This window comes from Balaenoptera musculus, chromosome X (genome assembly GCF_009873245.2).
Source record: "Balaenoptera musculus isolate JJ_BM4_2016_0621 chromosome X, mBalMus1.pri.v3, whole genome shotgun sequence".
Classification (NCBI taxonomy): Eukaryota; Metazoa; Chordata; class Mammalia; order Artiodactyla; family Balaenopteridae; genus Balaenoptera; species Balaenoptera musculus.
In genome coordinates, this window is record NC_045806.1 from 45,150,051 (window position 1) to 45,168,878 (window position 18,828).

Here is an 18,828-nt window from a genome sequence, read left to right on the forward strand (position 1 = left end):
TCTGGGCACTCTATGGCCCAGGAAGGTTGATACATAAAATTAACCATCACAAGGGAATTCCCTGGTGGTCCAGTGGTTAGGACTCAGCACTTTCACTGCTGAGGGCCTGGGTTCAATCCCCGGTCGAGGAACTAAGATCCTGCAAGCCGCGCAGTGTGGCCAAAATAAATAAATAAACAAATAATTTTTAAAATTAACTACAGTACCATAATGGACAACTTTTGGGGTAAAGCTGCAACGTCATCATATTTCCAGGACCAACTCCATGTCCATAAATGTTGTTTATGTCATGAGGACCATCTCAAATTTGGATTTGGGTGCCCCACAAGCCTCATTCCTCAGCCTAAATGTCGGATTTGCATGCAAAATGATTGAGAGAAGCAACAATGCCAAACAGATGATTCTAGGTTAAAATACTCCAGCAAATATTTCATGAATTACTTTTTATTTTGGAGCAATCACAAAGAGAAGTTGCAAGAACAGTACAGAGAATTTTTTTCCTGAACCATCTGAGAGCAAGTTGCAGACCTAGTGCCCCATCACTTCTGAATATTTTAGTGTGCTTTTTTGCAAACAAGGACATTTTCCTACATAACCGCAATTCACCCATCAATGTCATGAAATTCATGTTGATCCATCACTACCACCTAATCCTCAGATCCCATTCAAATTTCACCAGTTATCCTAATAATATCCTATAATTTACAGCAAAAGGAATCAATCCAGGATCATGCATTTCATTTTTATGAATATTTTGAAACAAGTCTGTGTAGTAAGTGAGGTCACAGTGATAGGAAGATGTAAAGGCTTTGCATCTAGAGTTTGTTCTGAAAAACCTGAGATTCAAGTAATACATTGTTTTATTTATTGTTTTATACAGAGGAGTCTTCATCTGTAAGAGTATGCCTTTTGATCTGGTTTCCGTGGGAAATTGTACTATCAGTATGATGAATCTAATTAAATACAAGATACTAACCTCCCACCTGTTTTCAGCTTTGTATAAGACAAGGGCTCAGAACATCCTTCTCTGCTGTTTCATAAGTGTATGAGCTGATCCAAAGGAAGAATTTTCAAAAGTTTGTGAGCAAAAATAAAAATTGAAAGTTTTGGGACTTCTCTGGTGGCACAGTGGTTAAGAATCTGTCTGCCAATGCAGGGGACATGGGTTCGAGCCCTGGTCCGGGAAGATCCCACATACCGCAGAGCAACTAAGTCCGTGCGCCACAACTACTGAGCCTGCGCTGTAGAGACCATGAGCCACAACTACTGAGCCCGCGCTGTAGAGACCATGAGCCACAACTACTGAGCCCGCGCGCCTAGAGCCTGTGCTCCGCAACAGGAGAAGCCACTGCAATGAGAAGCCTGCACACCACAACGAAGAGTAGCCCCCGCTCGCTGCAGTGAGGGAAAGCCTGCATGCAGCAACGAAGACCCAACGCAGCCATACATACATACATACATACATACATACATACATAAATTTTTTTTAAAAAATTGAAAGTTTTTTTCCATGAACGATTCTTCCCTGACAGATTTGTGGAGAGATTAGCTGATTTTTTGGGTCCCTGAATATAGTTTATAGAAATTTGGAAGGACCATGTGAAAAGAGATTAATGTGAACTGACAGAGTTTTGGGGGTTCAAAGCAAAAATTCAACTTTGGAAAAGTGAGGTTAAAAATTATTCCCTGGTAGTGTTGCTGTTATACTTTGAATCATAAAGACAAAAATTTTAATGGAGTAGAGTAACATTTGTGAATAACTTCAGGGAAAGAATCATCATTTAAAAACTATTAAAATGTTCAACTGGGGCTTCCCTGGTGGCGCAGTGGTTGAGAATCTGCCTGCCAATGCAGGGGACACAGGTTCGAGCCCTGGTCTGGGAAGATCCCACATGCCACGGAACAACTAGGTCCGTGAGCCACAACTACTGAGCCTGCGCGTCTGGAGCCTGTGCCCCCGCAACAAGAGAGGCCGCGACAGTGAAAGGCCCGCGCATCGCAATGAAGAATAGCCCCCGCTTGCCGCAACTAGAGAAAGCCCTCGCACAGAAACGAAGACCCAACACAGCCAAAAATATTAATTAGTTAATTAATTAATTAATTAATTATTTTAAAAAGTTCAACTGGATTTAAATGATTTCAAGAATGAAATAGAAATTCTGGCTAATGGCGGGAAAAACCCATAAATTCTCCTTTTCCATTTACCACCACCTACTTGAGAAAAAAAGCATTTCTCATTAATAACCACAATCAAGATTTTGAAGAAATCATGAGTAAAAAGTCCTGATCAGGAATTGTGTGTAGCCATTTCTGGCATAAAACCTTATGTAAAGTGCATATTCAAAAAATATGCTCGAGTATGTCATTAAAAATGTGAAAAGTTTATTTCAATATTATACAAGGAAAGACTATCTCCTCTAATACTGTATATTTTATTTTTTGTCATAACTATATAAAATAAATACAGAGACTTCCCTGGCAGTCCAGTGGTAAAGACTCCTAGCTTCCACTGCAGGGGGCACTGGTTCCATCCCTGGTCTGGTAACTAAGATCCCACATGCCACGCAGTGTGGCCAAAAAAACACAAAAAAACAAAGTAGTACATGTTTTCACCAAACCCCCTTCCCATCCCTTTCTCCGCACCCCCATACCTCCTCCGAAATGGAGCCAGAGCCACAGCCAGGGTGATGTTTCTTCTGAGCTGTAGGTAGTCTTGCTCCAGCTCTGGGAGCCCAAGGACCAGGACTGAGAACATCTAATAATAATAGTGGCAGCTAACATTTATTGAGGACTTAATTTATGCCAGACACTAAATACATAATCTTATTTAATTCTCACAGTAACCCTCTGTGGTAGGTATTATTATTCTACTATTCTCCTTCATTATAAAGATGTGGAGCTAAGACTATAAGAGATTAAGTCATTTGCCAAAACTCACACGGCCAGTAATTGATGGAGTCAGGATTTGCACCCAGGTAGTTCAGCAGCCCTGGGTGCGTGGCTCCTCCCCTCTGAGTACCCCTCAATGTACCTGCTCCTCTGGGCCCCTTTCTGCTCCCCTTGGGCCTCAGCTTTTCATCTGCAGTGGTTGGCTGTGTAGAGGGGTCGATGTCAGGGCTGTCCCAGGTCAAGCTACAGGCTGAACAGGTGACCACACAGCAGGACAGGCCCAGCTGGGGCTGCTGACGTCTACAGTTAGGGGAAGCGGGGAGTAATGAATGTACCAGCCCCTGGTCTAGGCTGACGCTAAGCCCCAGTCTCGGGAAAAGGCCTGGACTTTCCCCTACACTCCTGTCTGGAGCTGATCACAGGGCAATACAGCGGATGCCGTCATCCAGGGGACAGGGATGTGCTAGAAGGGAGATCTTTAGAAGAGAATGAGGCCTGAATACCAGGTAAAGGGCAGGAAAGGGCTCAGTGCCTGCAGCATGTCCTGGCAGTAGTTGAGGGGATGAAATGGCCAGAGAGGAGGCTGACCCTCAAGGCATCTCCAGAGCTTGAGTCCCTCTATAGCCAGCTGCAACTCCCAACCCCTCTGGACTATGTCCTTTCACTCAGACCAAGGCAGACTCTTGGTACCACCTCCAAGCCCCATCTAGCTCTGTCTCCCACATTTTGCCACTATCATGGCTTCAGATCACCCCTTAGCTCTCCCAAGTCTCTCTACCCATCCTGCAAGGTCCAAAGCCAATCCCACCCCCTGCAGAAAAACTTCTAAGTCCAAGTTAAGTTTCCTTTCCTGATGATTGATTTATTGATTTCCTTTTCTTTTCCTATTTGCCATTCTCAGGGAATCAAGCTAATTTTTTAATGTTATATAGCCTTTTGTTTGTATGTGTCCTGGCAAAATATATTGGTGGGTTTTTTTTTTAGCTTTATTTATTTATTTTTCTTAAAGCATTTATTTATTTATATTTTTATTTTTTTTTCATTTCTGATTTTATTGTCTTCTCTCTTTTTTCCTTAGTCAATCTAGCTAAAGGTTTATCAATTTTATTAACCTTTCAAATAACCAACTTTTGGTTTCATTGATTTTCTCTATTGTTCTGTTCTCTATATCATTTATCTCTACTCTAACTTGTATTTTTTTCTTCCCTCTGCTAACTTTGGGTTTATTTTTTTATGTTTATTTTTTTTAACATCTTTATTAAAGTATAATTGCTTTACAATGGTGTGTCAGTTTCTGCTTTATAACAAAGTGAATCAGTTATACATGTACATATGTCCCCATATCTCTTCCCTCTTGCATCTCCCTCCCTCCCACCCTCCCTACCCCACCCCTCTAGGCGGGCACAAATCACTGAGCTGATCTCCCTGTGCTATGCGGCTGTTTCCCACTAGCTATCTATTTTACGTTTGGTAGTGTATACATGTCCATGTCACTCTCTCACTTTGTCCCACCTTACACTTCCCCCTCCCTGTATCCTCAAGTCCATTCTCTAGTAGGTCTGCATCTTTATTCCCGTCTTGCCCCTAGGTTCTTCTGACCTTTTTTTTTTTTTTTTTTTTTTAGATTCCATATATATGTGTTAGCATACGGTATTTGTTTTTCTCTTTCTGACTTACTTCACTCTGTATGACAGTCTCTAGGTCCATCCACCTCACTACAAACAACTCAGTTTCGTTCCTTTTTATGACTGAGTAATATTCCATTGTATATATGTGCCACATCTTCTTTATCCATTCATCTGTTGATGGACACTTTTAGGTTGCTTCCATGTCCTGGCTATTGTAAATAGAGCTGCAAGGAACATTTTGGTACATGACTCTTTTTGAATTATGGTTTTCTCTGGGTATATGCCCAGTAGTGGGATTGCTGGGTCGTATGGTAGTTCTATTTTTAGCTTTTTAAGGAACCTCCATACTGTTCTCCATAGTGGCTGTATCAATTTACATTCCCACCAACAGTGCAAGAGGGTTCCCTTTTCTCCACACCCTCTCCAGCATTTATTGTTTCTAGATTTTTTGATGATGGCCATTCTGACTGGTGTGAGATGATATCTCATTGTAGTTTTGATTTGCATTTCTCTAATGATTAATGTTGTTGAGCATTCTTTCATGTGTTTGTTGGCCATCTGTATATCTTCTTTGGTGAAATGTCTATTTAGGTCTTCTGCCCATTTTTGGATTAGGTTGTTTTTTTGATATTGAGCTGCATGAGTTGCTTGTGTGTTTTGGAGATTAATCCATTGTCAGTTGCTTCATTTGCAAATATTTTCTCCCATTCTGAGGGCTGTCTTTTCGTCTTGTTTATGGTTTCCTTTGCTGTGCAAAAGCTTTGAAGTTTCATTAGGCATTTGTTTATTTTTGTTTTTATTTCCATTTCTCTAGGAGGTGGGTCAAAAAGGATCTTGCTGTGATTTATGTCATAGAGTGTTCTGCCTATGTTTTCCTCTAAGAGTTTAATAGTGTCTGGCCTTACATTTAGGTTTTTAATCCATTTTGAGTTTATTTTGGTGTATGCTGTTAGGGAGTGTTCTAATTTCATTCTTTTACAAGTAGCTGTCCAGTTTTTCCAGCACCACTTATTGAAGAGGCTGTCTTTTCTCCACTGTATATTCTTGCCTCCTTTATCAAAGATAAAGTGACCATATGTGCGTGGGTTTATCTCTGGGCTTTCTATCCTGTTTCATTGATCTATACTTCTGTTCTTGTGCCAGTACCATACTGTCTTGATTACTGTAGCTTTGTAGTATAGTCTGAAGTCAGGGAACCTGATTCCTCCAGCTCCGTTTTTCTTTCTCAAGATTGCTTTGGCTATTCTGGGTCTTTTGTGTTTCCATACAAATTGTGAAATTTTTTGTTCTAGTTCTGTGAAAAATGCCAGTGGTAGTTTGATAGGGATTGCATTGAATCTGTAGATTGCTTTGGGTAGTAGAGTCATTTTCACAATGTTGATTCTTCCAATCCAAGAACATGGTATATCTCTCCATCTATTTGTATCATCTTTAATTTCTTTCATCAGTGTCTTATAATTTTCTGCATACAGGTCTTTTGTCTCCTTAGGTAGGTTTATTCCTAGATATTTTATTCTTTTTGTTGCAATGGTAAATGGGAGTGTTTTCTTAATTTCAGTTTCAGCTTTTTCATCATTAGTGTATAGGAATGCAAGAGATTTCTGTGCATTAATTTTGTATCCTGATACTTTACCAAATTCATTGATTAGCTCTAGTAGTTTTCTGGTAGCATCTTTAGGATTCTCTATGTATAGTATCATGTCACCTGCAAACAGTGACAGCTTTACTTCTTCCTTTCCAATTTGGATTCCTTTTATTTCTTTTTCTTCTCTGATTGCTGTGGCTAAAACTTCCAAAACTATGTTGAATAATAGTGGTGAGAGTGGGTAACCTTGTCTTGTTCCTGATCTTAGTTGACATGGTTTCAGTTTTTCACCATTGAGGACGATGTTGGCTGTGGTTTTGTCATACATGGGCTTTATTATGTTGAGGAAAGTTCCCTCTATGCCTACTTTCTGGAGGGTTTTTATCATAAATGGGTGTTGAATTTTGTCGAAAGCTTTCTCTGCATCTATTGAGATGATCGTATGGTTTTTCTCCTTCAGTTTATTAATATGGTGTATCACGTTGATTGATTTGCATATATTGAAGAATCCTTGCATTCCTGGGATAAACCCCACTTGATCATAGTGTATGATCCTTTTAATGTGCTGTTGGATTCTGTTTGCTAGTATTTTGTTGAGGATTTTTGCATCTATGTTCATCAGTGATATTGGCCTGTAGTTTTCTTTCTTTGTGACATCTTTGTCTGGTTTTGATATCAGAGTGATGGTGGCCTCGTAGAATGAGTTTGGTAGTGTTCTTCCCTCTGCTATATTTTGGAAGAGTTTGAGAAGGATAGGTGTTAGCTCTTCTCTAAATGTTTGATAGAATTCGCCTGTGAAGGCATCTGGTCCTGGGCTTTTGTTTGTTGGAAGATTTTAAATCACAATTTCAATTTCAGTGCTTGTGATTGGTCTGTTCATATTTTCTATTTCTTCCTGGTTCAGTCTCGGAAGGTTGTGTATTTCTAAGAATTTGTCCATTTCTTCCAGGTTGTCCATTTTATTGGCATAGAGTTGCTTGTAGTAATCTCTCATGATCGTTTGTATTTCTGCAGTGTCAGTTGTTTATTCTCCTTTTTCATTTCTAATTCTATTGATTTGAGTCTTCTCCCTTTCGTTCTTGATGAGTCTGGCTAATGGTTTATCAATTTTGTTTATCTTTTCAAAGAACCAGCTTTTAATTTTATTGATCTTTGCTATCATTTCCTTCATTTCTTTTTCATTTATTTCTGATCTGATCTTTATGATTTCTTTCCTTCTGCTAACTTTGGGGATTTTTGTTCTTCTTTCTCTAATTGCTTTAGGTGTAGGGTTAGTTTGTTTATTTGAGATGTTTCTTGTTTCTTAAGGTAGGCTTGTATAGCTATAAACTTCCCTCTTAGAACTGCTTTTGCTGCATCCCATAGGTTTTGGGTCGTTGTGTTTTCATTGTCATTTGTTTCTAGGTATTTTTTGATTTCCTCTTTGATTTCTTCAGTGACCTCTTTGTTATTAAGTAGTGTGTTGTTTAGCCTCCATGTGTTTGTGTTTCTTACAGATTTTTTCCTGTAATTGATATCTAGTCTCACAGCATTGTGATCGGAAAAGATACTTAATATGATTTCAGTTTTCTTAAATTTACCAAGGCTTGATTTGTGACCCAAGATATGATCTATCCTGGAGATTGTTCCATGAGCACTTGAGAAGAAAGTGTATTCTGTTGTTTTTGGATGGAATGTCCTATAAATATCAATTAAGTCCATCTTGTTTAATGTGTCATTTAAAGCTTGTGTTTCCTTATTTATTTTCATTTTGGATGATCTGTCCATTGGTGTAAGTGGGGTGTTAAAGTCCCCTACTATGATTGTGTTACTGTTGATTTCCCCTTTTATGGTTGTTGGTATTTGCCTTATGTATTGAGGTGCTCCTATGTTGAGTGCATAAATATTTACAATTATACAATATTTACAATTATACAATTATTTACAATTATATCTTCTTCTTGGATTGATCATTATATAGTGTCCGTCTTTGTCTCTTGTAATAGTCTTTATTTTAAAGTATATTTTGTCTGATATGAGAATTGCTACTCCAGCTTTCTTTTGATTTCCATTTGCATGGAATATCTTTTTCCATTCCCTCACTTTCAGTCTGTATGTGTGCCTAGGTCTGAAGTGGGTCTCTTGTAGACAGCATATATACGTGTCTTGTTTTTGTATCCATTCAGCCAGTCTATGTCTTTTGGTTGGAGCATTTAATCCATTTACATTTAAGGTAATTATCGATATGTGTGTTCCTATTACCATTTTCTTAATTGTTTTGGGTTTATTATTGTAGATCTTTTCCTTCTCTTGTGTTTGTTTCCTGCCTAAAGATGTTCCTTTAAAGTATATTGTTGTGTCTGCATGTATTTGTAATGTATCTAAGGGTGTTTATTTATTTATTTTATTGTTTTGGCTGCATCGGGTCTTAGTTGTGGCACATGGGATCTTCATTGAGGCATGTGGGATCTTTCGTTGCGGCGCACAGGCTCTTTGTTGCGGTGCTCAGGCTCCTCTCTAGTTGTGGCGTGTGGGCTCCAGAGCACGTGGGCTCTGTAGTTTGCCACACGCAGGCTCTCTCATTGAGGCGCATGAGCTCAGTAGTTGTGGCACACAGGCTTAGTTGCCCCGCAGCATGTGGGATCTTAGTCCCTGACCAGGGATTGAACCTGCATCCCCTGCATTGGAAGGCGGATTCTTTACCACTGGAATACCAGGGAAGTCCCTCTAAGGGTGTTATGTTGTATACTTCATTCTGTTTCCTACTTGTTTACACAGCAATATATACTTTTAATTTTTTAAACTTTTTTGTTTTGTAATAATTTCAGACTTAGAAAAAGTTATAAAACTAATACAAAGAATTCTCACATATTCTTCACCCAGCTTCCCCAAATGTTACCATTTTACACAATCACAGTACAATTATCAAAAACAGGAAATTAACATTGTATAATACTATTAATTAATCTATTCACATTTCACCTTGAACTTTATTCAGATTTTACCAGTTTTTCTCCCATGCCCCCTTCAGTGGAGCACGGAGTCTTAACCACTGGACCACCAGGGAAGTCTCTCTAATTTTCTTTTAATTTCTATTTATCTAATGACTACTTAGTTTGAGCATTTGTTCATGTGCCTGTTAGCCTTATGGCTTGCTTTCCTTTTCATATCCTTTGTAGACCTGTTTGCCTCTGAAGGCCTCTCCAAAGTTTTACCTTCCGTGGGGGCTACACTGGTGGTCCCAATCCTGCGGGAAGCCTGGATGTCAGCCAGGGATTCTACACACTATACTGTGGGGGACTCACAGATGCCTCTCTGTCTCTGATTTCTTGACCTGTTTGAACAAACTTCCCTATCTCTGGTCCTCAGCACCCCCTTCTTTTCCAAGCCTCCCTTTGGATCAAGGCCATGGCAGAGTCATATTCATGCCTCCCTACTGACCCTTAGAATGCAACTCCTGTGCCCTCCACACACCTCCACTCAGCCCTGTATGTGTCCACAAGCTGTCTTTCCCTCCCCAAAGCTAACCTTTTATCAGAAAACTCCAGAGACACCCCACTGTCCAAAATCCCCTGAAAGGTTGCTGTGTGGGGTCCTCTCAGGGGAAGGAGGCACTGTAGAAGCTACCAGCAGAACAAGGCATCCAGGAGGTTTCACTCTTGTCAAGGCCTTGGGCTACCTATCTGGAGCATAGCATGAGGATAAAACATGGGGCACCCTCTCCTCAAAGAGGCAGGGGTGTATGGGAAAGATGGAAGAACTTCAGAAGAACCTGGGGCCTGAGTGCCAGAAAACCACAGGAAGGAGGCAGTGGGGCAGCCAGGACAGGGAGAGAGATACCTACGACCTGCAGTGGTTTTTGAGGAATGATGGCCATGGCCCTGGGGCACCTCCACGGCCAGGCCTCTCCCTCATCAGCCTTAGCACCTAAACCCTTCCAGATTACGCCCCTCTGTTCAAAAGTAGACTCTTGGCACCTCCCCGCCATCTTTGTCTCACACACAGACTCCTGCCTTTATCGTGGCTGCCTTCCTCTACTCCTGTCCTTATTTGAACCACTTCCCTCCCTCTGCTGCCCACCCCAGCATCCCACAAAATCCAGATCTAATCACAGGTTTTCTAGGGTGCTTTTTCTGGGTCCAAGTCTCCTTCTTTGTCTCCACTTACCTTCCTCCTCAGGAAAAAAGGAGGGACCTTCTGGCAGGTTCCCAAGGGAAGGGGGCTGGAACCGTAGCATGAAGTGGAAGGGAGTCTCTTCACCTCAAAGGGCTGGGTGTCCTCCAACACTGCCTTGAAGCTGCCATCTTTCTGGAGGTCACCATGGTCTGCAGAGCTCACAAGTCAAGGCTCTCAGTGACCATGGCCCTATAAAGTATAAAGCCCTGCAGTTTCCCACTTCATCTCCCTCCCACCCTACTTCCAGTGCTTCGGCCATTCCTGGCAGGACAAGCTGGGCCCTGCTGCCTGGTCTCCAGTCCTTATCTACTGTGGAACCCTCAGGTTGATTCTCCTCTCTCTCCTTATAATCGGGCTCATCACTCCAGACAGCCCATTACCACCTTCTCTGTGGGATCTTCCTTTACCCCTTCCCTAAGGCACAGAAAAGTGGCAATATTAAGCTATGAAGAATATATAGAGTTGAAATAGAGAACACAATAGAGGGGGAGAATAGTAGGCTGAATACAGATGAAGAATGAATAAGAGAATTGGGAGATCAGATTGAAGAATTCTCCCAGAAAACAGAAGAATAAAAATATAGAAAATATTAAGTTAAGAAAACAAAGAGAAATGGAAAATAGAAGGCCAGCAATTTGATAGTAGTGTCAGAAAAAGAGTAAGAATGAATAAATGAGAGGAGAAAATATTTGGAGAATGGAGGTAAATATGCCAGGATTAAACCTTACTGGATATAAAATCAAATTACAAACATCAATTGTATTTCTGCATATAAACAGATGCAGTTAGAAAATAAAATGTTTTAATTAACATTTAAATGGCAGTTAAAGATCAATTATTTAGAAATCTTAGAAATATATCTAACAGAGGACGTGTAAGTCCATTATGGAGAAAACGATATAACTTTTTAAAGAGATTAAAGAAGATGTAAATAAATGGAGTGATATACCATATTCACAGGCTGGTGGACTCAATATTACAAAGATGTCAGTTCTCTTCAAATTGATCTACAGATTCAATATAAATCCAATTAAAGCCTAACTTCCTTGACGGTCCAGTGGTAAAGAATCCGCCTTCCAGTGCAGGGGACGCAGGTTCGATCCCTGGTCAGGGAACTAAGATCCCACATGCCGCGGGGCCACTAAGCCCGTGCGCCACAACTATTGAGCTCGTGCGCCTCAACAAGAGAGCCCACGTGCAGCAAACTGCAGAGCCCATGCGTTCTGGAGCCCTCGTGCCACAACTGGAGAGAGAAAACCTACATGCCACAACTAGAGAGAAGCCCGCACGCCAAAACGAAAGTCCCGTGTGCCGCAACTAAGACCCAATGCAGCCAAAGAAATAAGGAAAATAAATAAATTAAAAAAAAAAAAAAAAAAAAGCCTAACGGGTACTCATTGTTTTGTGGAACTTGACTCCAAAATTTATATAGAAATGAAAAAGGCCAAAAATAGCCATGATTCCTGAAGAAGAACAATATGAGAGGTTTTGCTCTATCAGATGATCAGATTTTTAAAATAAAGTTATAATAATTAGGACCGTAGTACTGGCACAAGGATAGAAAACTAGCCCAGTGGAACAAACAGCTCAGAAAAAGACCCATGCATAGTTGCATACTTGATTTAACAAAAATGTGGCACTGGAGAGCAGTGGTACCAGGGCAGTTTTTTCAATAAATGATGTTGGGACAATTGGGTGTCCAAATAGGAAGACAAGCAAACAAACACACCTAAATCAGATGTTTACCTCACATCATATATCTAAAAAATCAAATAATTCACAGACAGATTATAAACCTAAATGTGAAAAGCAAAGAAGATAACATAGGAGAATATATGTTTGACTTTGGGATAGTAAAAGATTTTTTAAACAAGACACCAAAATTACTAATGATAAAAGGAAGGGATTGATAAAATGGACTACATTAAAAATAATAACGTATTTTCACCTAGAAACACTATAAACGGTGCAAAGGTAAACTACAGAATGGGAAAAGATATATTTACGTCACGTAAAACGGTCAAAGATTTCATATCCAGATTATAAAATGAAATCCTACAACTCAACAAAAGATCGATAATCAATAGAAAAATATTTGATGGGGAACTCCCTGGTGGTCCAGTGGTTAAGACTCTGCACTTTCACTGCAGAGGGCCTGGATTCAATCCCTGGTCAGGGAACTAAGATCCCACAAGCTACCGGAAAAAAATTTTAATTAAAAAAAAGAAAAAGAAAGAAAAATATTCGAAAGAGTTGAAGGAGCACGTCACAAGAGAATATCCAAATGGCCAGTAGGTATATGAAAAGGTGCTCAATTTCATTAGTTATCAGGGAAATGCCAATTTAAACTACATGAGATACTATGCTCCTCAGATTGGCAAAAATTAAAAATCGACAGTACCAAGGACTGGTAAGGATGTGGAACAACAGGGCCTCTTATACTCTGCTGAACCTAAAGTTGCTCTAAACAATAAAGTCTATATTACAAAAACAAGAAATCTCTGTATTTCTTCTAGTCACCGGACTGATGTAGCCTGAAATCAGACATAAAACCAAATCCTGCAGGTTGCTGAATTACAGTGCCGGTTGAATTCACAAGATCTCCAGGTCTCTTATGTGAAATAAAAGTCTGCTGGTTGCTGGAAGAATGGGACCTTGGGAATTGGAATTGGAACATCAAGGTTGATTTGGATCGACCTGAGTTCCCTAAACACCAGCCCCCACTGAGTCTCCCTTGGTGGCAGAGGCAGCCCTTCCTCCCCAGTCTAATGGGGCTGGACCTGCATGACTTGGGGACCCTCTAAGGATTTTGCTAATCTTTCTCAGGATCCATTCACATCACCCCTTGGTGCCTCCATACCCATTACTGGATTCAGATTCCTGCATGTCCCAGGGAAAATAGAGTCAGACCTGTGAGGAGAAAGCCTAATTTATGTTGGCAGAAACCTCAGTGATATATGTGGGAATTGATTCTATGCATGATAGATCAGAGAGAAATAAATGTAATTTTAGATTGGGCCAAACGTTTTTTATTGTGGTAAAATATATATAACATAAAATTTGCCATTTTAACCCTTTTCAAGTGTACAATTAGGTGGCATTAATTATATTCACAATGTTGTGCGACCATCACCATTATCCGATTCCAAAACTTTTTTTTATCACCCCAAGCAGGCACCCATTGAGCAGTAACTCCTGCCCCTAGCTCCTGGTAACCTTTAACCTACTTTCTGTCTGTATAAATTTGCCTATTCTAGATATTTCATATAAGTGGAACCTTAAAATATTTGTCCTTTTTTGTTTGGATTATTTCCCCTAGAATAATATTTTCAGGGTTCATCCATGTGGTAGCAAGTCTGAACTTCATTCCTTTTTATGGCTGAACAATATTTCAGTATTTGTATATACTACATTTTGTTTATCTGTTCATCTGTTGATGAACACTTGGGTCATTTCCACCTTTTGGCTACTGTGAATTACAGTGAATGAATATTGGTGTACAAATATCTTTTTGAGTCCCTGTTTTCGATTCTCTTGTGTATATACCTAGGAGTGGAATTGCTGGGTCATATGGTAATTCTCTTTAGCTTTTTGAGGAACTGCCAGGCTGCTTTTACACAATGGCTGCATCATTTTACATTCCCACCAGCAATGTACAAAGGTTCCAATTTCTCCACATCCTCTCTGATGTTATTTTCTGATGACGATGATGATTATGGCCATCCTAGTGGGTGTGAAATGTTATCTCATTGTGTTTTGATTTGCATATCCATAATAACTAATGATGTTGGGCAACTTTTCACGTGCTTGTTGGTTATTTATATATCTCCTTTGGAGAAATGTCTATTCAAGTCCTTTGCCCATTTTTATTTTTATTTTTTTATTTTTATTTTTTTTATTTTTTTTTTTTAAAGTAAATTTATTATTTTATTTTTTATTTTTGGCTGCGTTGGGTCTTCGTTGCTGTGTGCGGACTTCCTCTAGTTGCGGCGAGTGGGGGCTACTCTTTTTTTTTTTAAGAAATTCACGTTCTTTTATTTATTTATTTATTTATTTATGACTGTTGAGTCTTCGTTTCTGTGCGAGGGCTTTCTCTAGTTGCGGCAAGTGGGGACCACTCTTCATCGCGGTGCGCGGGCCTCTCACCATCGCGGCCTCTCTTGTTGCGGAGCACAGGCTCCAGACGCGCAGGCTCAGTAATTGTGGCTCACGGGCCCAGTTGCTCCGTGGCATGTGGGATCTTCCCAGACCAGGGCTCGAACCCGTGTCCCCTGCATTGGCAGGCAGATTCTCAACCACTGCGCCACCAGGGAAGCCCCCTTTGCCCATTTTTAAATTGGGTTGTTAGTCTTTTTGTTGTTGAGTTGTAGGAATTCTTGATATATTATGGATATTAAACCCTCGTCAGATACGATTGGAAAATATTTTCTTCCATTCTATAGATTGCCTTTTCATTTTCTTGATATTATCCTCTTGATATTGTCCTTTGATGCACAAAAGTTTTTATTTTTATGAAGTCCAATTTATCTATTTGTCCTCTTGCTGCTTGTGCTTTTGGTATCACATTTAAGAACCTGTTGCCAAATCCAAGGTCATGAAGATTTACCCCTGTTTTCTTCTAAGAGTTTTATGGTTTTAGCTCTTGTATTTAGGTTGTCGATCCATTTTGAATTAATAGTATATGGTATGAAGTAGGTGTCCAACTTCATTCTTTTGCATGTAAAAATTCCGTTGCACCAGCACCATCTGCTGAAGAGACTGTCCTTACCCCATTGAATGGACTTGGCACTCTCATCAAAAACCACTTGGCCATTTGACTTTTTTTTTTCAAGATTGTTTTGACTATTGAGGGCCCCTTGAAATTCCATATGAATTTGAGGATTGGCATTTCCACATTTCTGCAAAAAGGCTGTTGGAATTTTGATAGAGATTTTGTTGAATCTGTAGGTTGCTTTGGGTAGTATTGACATCTTAATAAAAAATCTTCCAATCCATGAACACAGGATGTCTTTCCATTTATTTAGGTCTCCTTTAATTTCTTTCAGCCATAGTTTATAGTTTTCAATACACAAGTCTTTTGCCTCCTTGGTTAAATTTATTCCTAGGTATTTCTTTTAGATGCTATTGTAAATGGAATTGCTCTCAATTTCATTTTAAAACACAGCTGATTTTTATGTGTTGATCTTGTTCCTTGCAGCTTTGCTGAATTTATTAGCTCTAAGCCTTTTCTGCATCTGAAATGCCTTTTCTGCATCAATTGAGATGATCACATAGGTTTTTTTTCCTTTGTTCTATTAATGTGATGTATAACCTTGATCGATTTTCTGATGTTGAACCACTCCTGCATTCCTGGAATAAATCCCACTGGATCATGGTGTATAATCCTTTTAATATGCTGTTGGATTCTGTTTGCTAGTATTTTGTTGAGGATTTTTGCATCTGTATTCATACGGGATACTGGTCTGTAATTTTCTTGTGATGTCTTAATCTGGTTTTGGTAGGGCCAAACTTTTCAGTATGGGTTCACTTATCAGCATTCCTGGATGTACTGTGTCAGCTGAAGCAGCTAGGAGTATTTCTAAGATTTGTCCTCTTGATTGATTGAAACCTGGGCTCAACAGTAGCCTATGTTAATTGAAGTTAAGATGCCAGATGTACAATGTAGAGGGAGGAATCCAAATGCTAGTGTCACTGGTGGTATAGTGGTGAGCATAGCTGCCTTCCAAACGTTTAGAGCGGTAAGAGTGTTGGAATCAATTCATCATGTGTAACCCATTTAACTAACCCTCTAACTACGTGGACACTCCTTTCACAAAGGCTTTGAGAAATGCATTATGAGGTGTGGCAGAGACTAGCTAGGTGGTCACTAAGCCTGCTTCCTCTTCCTGTTTGGGACAAATTCAGATTACATTTTCCAGCATCCCTTGTGGTTGAATATGACCACTGTCTGAGTTCTAGCTAATGGAATGTGAGCAGAAGTGATGTACACTACAACTAGGCCTAGCTCATTAAAACCTCCCACGTGGTCTTTTCCTCTTCTAGTTGGCTGGGATGGAGATGACAATAGTACAATGGCGACCACGTTTTGAAGATGGCAGACCATCTACACAGAAGGTGCCTAGGACCCTGAATCACCACTTAGAAGAGGGCAGCCCAGCTATTAACTGTTTTGGAAGATTGCAGGAGTAAGAAGTAAATTTTATTGTCTTAAATTTCACAGATTTCTTTTTCTGTCCCAGAAGCTAACTTTACCTTAACTAATACATAAACATTGCCTCCTTAAAAAACATTGCAGTGGGTTTTTTTTTCCCCTGTAATTTGGGGTCATGGTGAGAGATGGGCCCTCTGATTTCAATGGGGATGATAGGATCACCTTCAGGGACAAGTTGCGTCTGATTCCTATAATGCATAGCAGAGCCATAGCAGTAATCAGAACGGTGATTTGACCTGTGGGAATCTATAGTGGTGGCTAATTAAATGTGGTTACCCTAGGGCCAAATAGATGGACAGCCTAATAAGGTCCTACTTGATTTACGTAACCAAAAAAATCTAGTCTAGCAATTGGAGGCTTGATCTAGTCCCCAAAATGTAGAGTCCCAGCCTCTCCCCCAGTTCACGGACTGGAGCCCCTCGAATGAAGGGGAGGGTCTACTTACTACACCTTTCACAAGGGTATATGGTGAACTCTCCCTCCTTGCTTTTCCCACAGGAACCTGCAGCCAATGTAATTGTGCCTTGGGGACAGGGAAATACCCAGACCTTTTGAAATAGACTGGATACTGGTTCTGAGTTAATCCCCTGTGACCTAGACATCACCATGGTCCACCAGTCAGAGAGGGATAAAGTCATACGTGAAGAGTCAGCCTGAGTCCTTCTCATATTGGGCCCAGGGGATCGCAAATCCCATCCTGTGGTTTGCTGGTTCCTGGACACATTATGGGAATACACATGGTATAGATGGCATAAAGGGTAGGAGAGCTACATATGAAGAACAAAGTAGTGAGTGGAAAGATCAGACTGAGGATCTCTTCTGGAAATCAACAGGTAAGAATAAAGAGATATAAAATATTTTTTAAAAAACTAAAGACATGGGGGGTAATATTAGAAGTGGCCACATTGTGATAATAGGAATCCCAGACACAGAGAAAGATAAAAATGGAAAAACGGATCTATTTTGTGAATGAATGCCTGGACAGAGGACACCATGTGACCTGTGCAAGCTGAGCTGCCATGGCAACATGTGTTAACGGTCCCATCAAGCCATGAGGTTGTCTATGTGCAGCAGCACTCTGCCACCAAAAAGAGTAAGCTGCCTGAGCAGGTGGCTCATACTCCCACTGGCTGCACTGCCGCCCATTTCTCACACCTGAGTCTCATGGGGCGTTCCCTGTGACCAGGTGACTCAGAGGCACAATATTCAAGCTTGGTTCACAGATGGTTTTGCATAATATGCTGGCACCAGCTGGACATGTCTAGCTGCAGTGTGATAGCCCCACTTAGGGTTGATCCTGGGGACAATGGGAAGGGAAATTCTCACTGCCTGGTTGCATAGATGGTTAGAGGTGTAGATACCACTGATCCGTGAGTAGTTAGTAATGATTTGGCTAGGTGGTCAAGGACTTGGAAAGAATAGGATTGAAATATTGTTCAAGGAGGAGGTCTGGGGAAGAGGCATATGGATGTCCCTTTTGGAATGGGCACAGAGTGTGAAGATAGTCACATCCCACATAAATGAGCACCAGAGAGCATCCACTATGGAGAAAGATCTCAATGAGTTGGACAAGATGTCCTGTCCTGTGGATGTCAGCCAACCTCAGTTCCTTACCCAATGGACTCCTGAACAAAATGGCCATGGCAGCATGCGTGGAGTTTAGGCACGGGCTCTATAATACAGACTTTCACCAAGGCCAGTCTGGCTATAACAACTGCTGAGTGCCCAACCTACCGACAGCAGAGTCACACCAAGCCCCGCTATTGGAACCATTTGTCAGTGGCAACTGATTACAGAGACAGTACAAAATGAAAAGAAACCATTGGACCCCCAACATTTTACTGGCAGGAAGCAGACTGGGGAAACTACTCAGCCGCAAATATGGGATAACTTTCATGAAAAAGGAAGAAAGGCACAGAGGGTGGGACCAAGAGCCCAGAAAGCAGAGCCAAGAGCCATGGAGAATTATTCCCAGGCCTTGAAACCTAATCCAGGAACTTCCATGTGCCCAGCGGGATTTCACAATTGCTATAGACCAGTGACTCCTTTGTGTCTCCCATTTCCCCCGTTTTTTAAATGGAATGGGACTTCCCTGGTGGCGCAGTGGTTAAGAATCTGCCTGCCAATGCAGGGGACACGGGTTCGATCCCTGGTCTGCGAAGATCCCACGTGCCACAGAGCAGCTAAGCCCGTGCACCACAACTACTGAGCCTGTGCTCTAGAGCCCGTGAGCCACAACTACTGAGCGTGTGCACTGCAACTACTGAGCCCATGCGCCGCAGCTACTGAAGCCCGCACGCCTAGAGCCCATGCTCTGCAACAAGAGAAGCCACCACAATGAGAAGCCCACACACCGCAAC

The 18,828-nt window shown here is 40.8% G+C and overlaps 1 long non-coding RNA gene and 1 other non-coding gene across 2 annotated transcripts in view; both read left to right on the forward strand.

Moving 5' to 3' along the window:
* Positions 1-18,582, forward strand: part of LOC118889174 — a 54,158-nt gene extending 35,576 nt beyond the window's left edge. The window contains exons 3-4 of the long non-coding RNA XR_005018432.1: positions 16,300-16,442; positions 16,967-18,582. This is a non-coding gene — a long non-coding RNA (uncharacterized LOC118889174). The remainder of the gene's footprint in view (positions 1-16,299; positions 16,443-16,966) is intronic.
* On the forward strand, positions 59-131 carry TRNAE-UUC. Its single transcript has one exon. It is a non-coding gene; the product is annotated as a tRNA-Glu (tRNA).
* Positions 18,583-18,828: the final 246 nt, after the last annotated feature.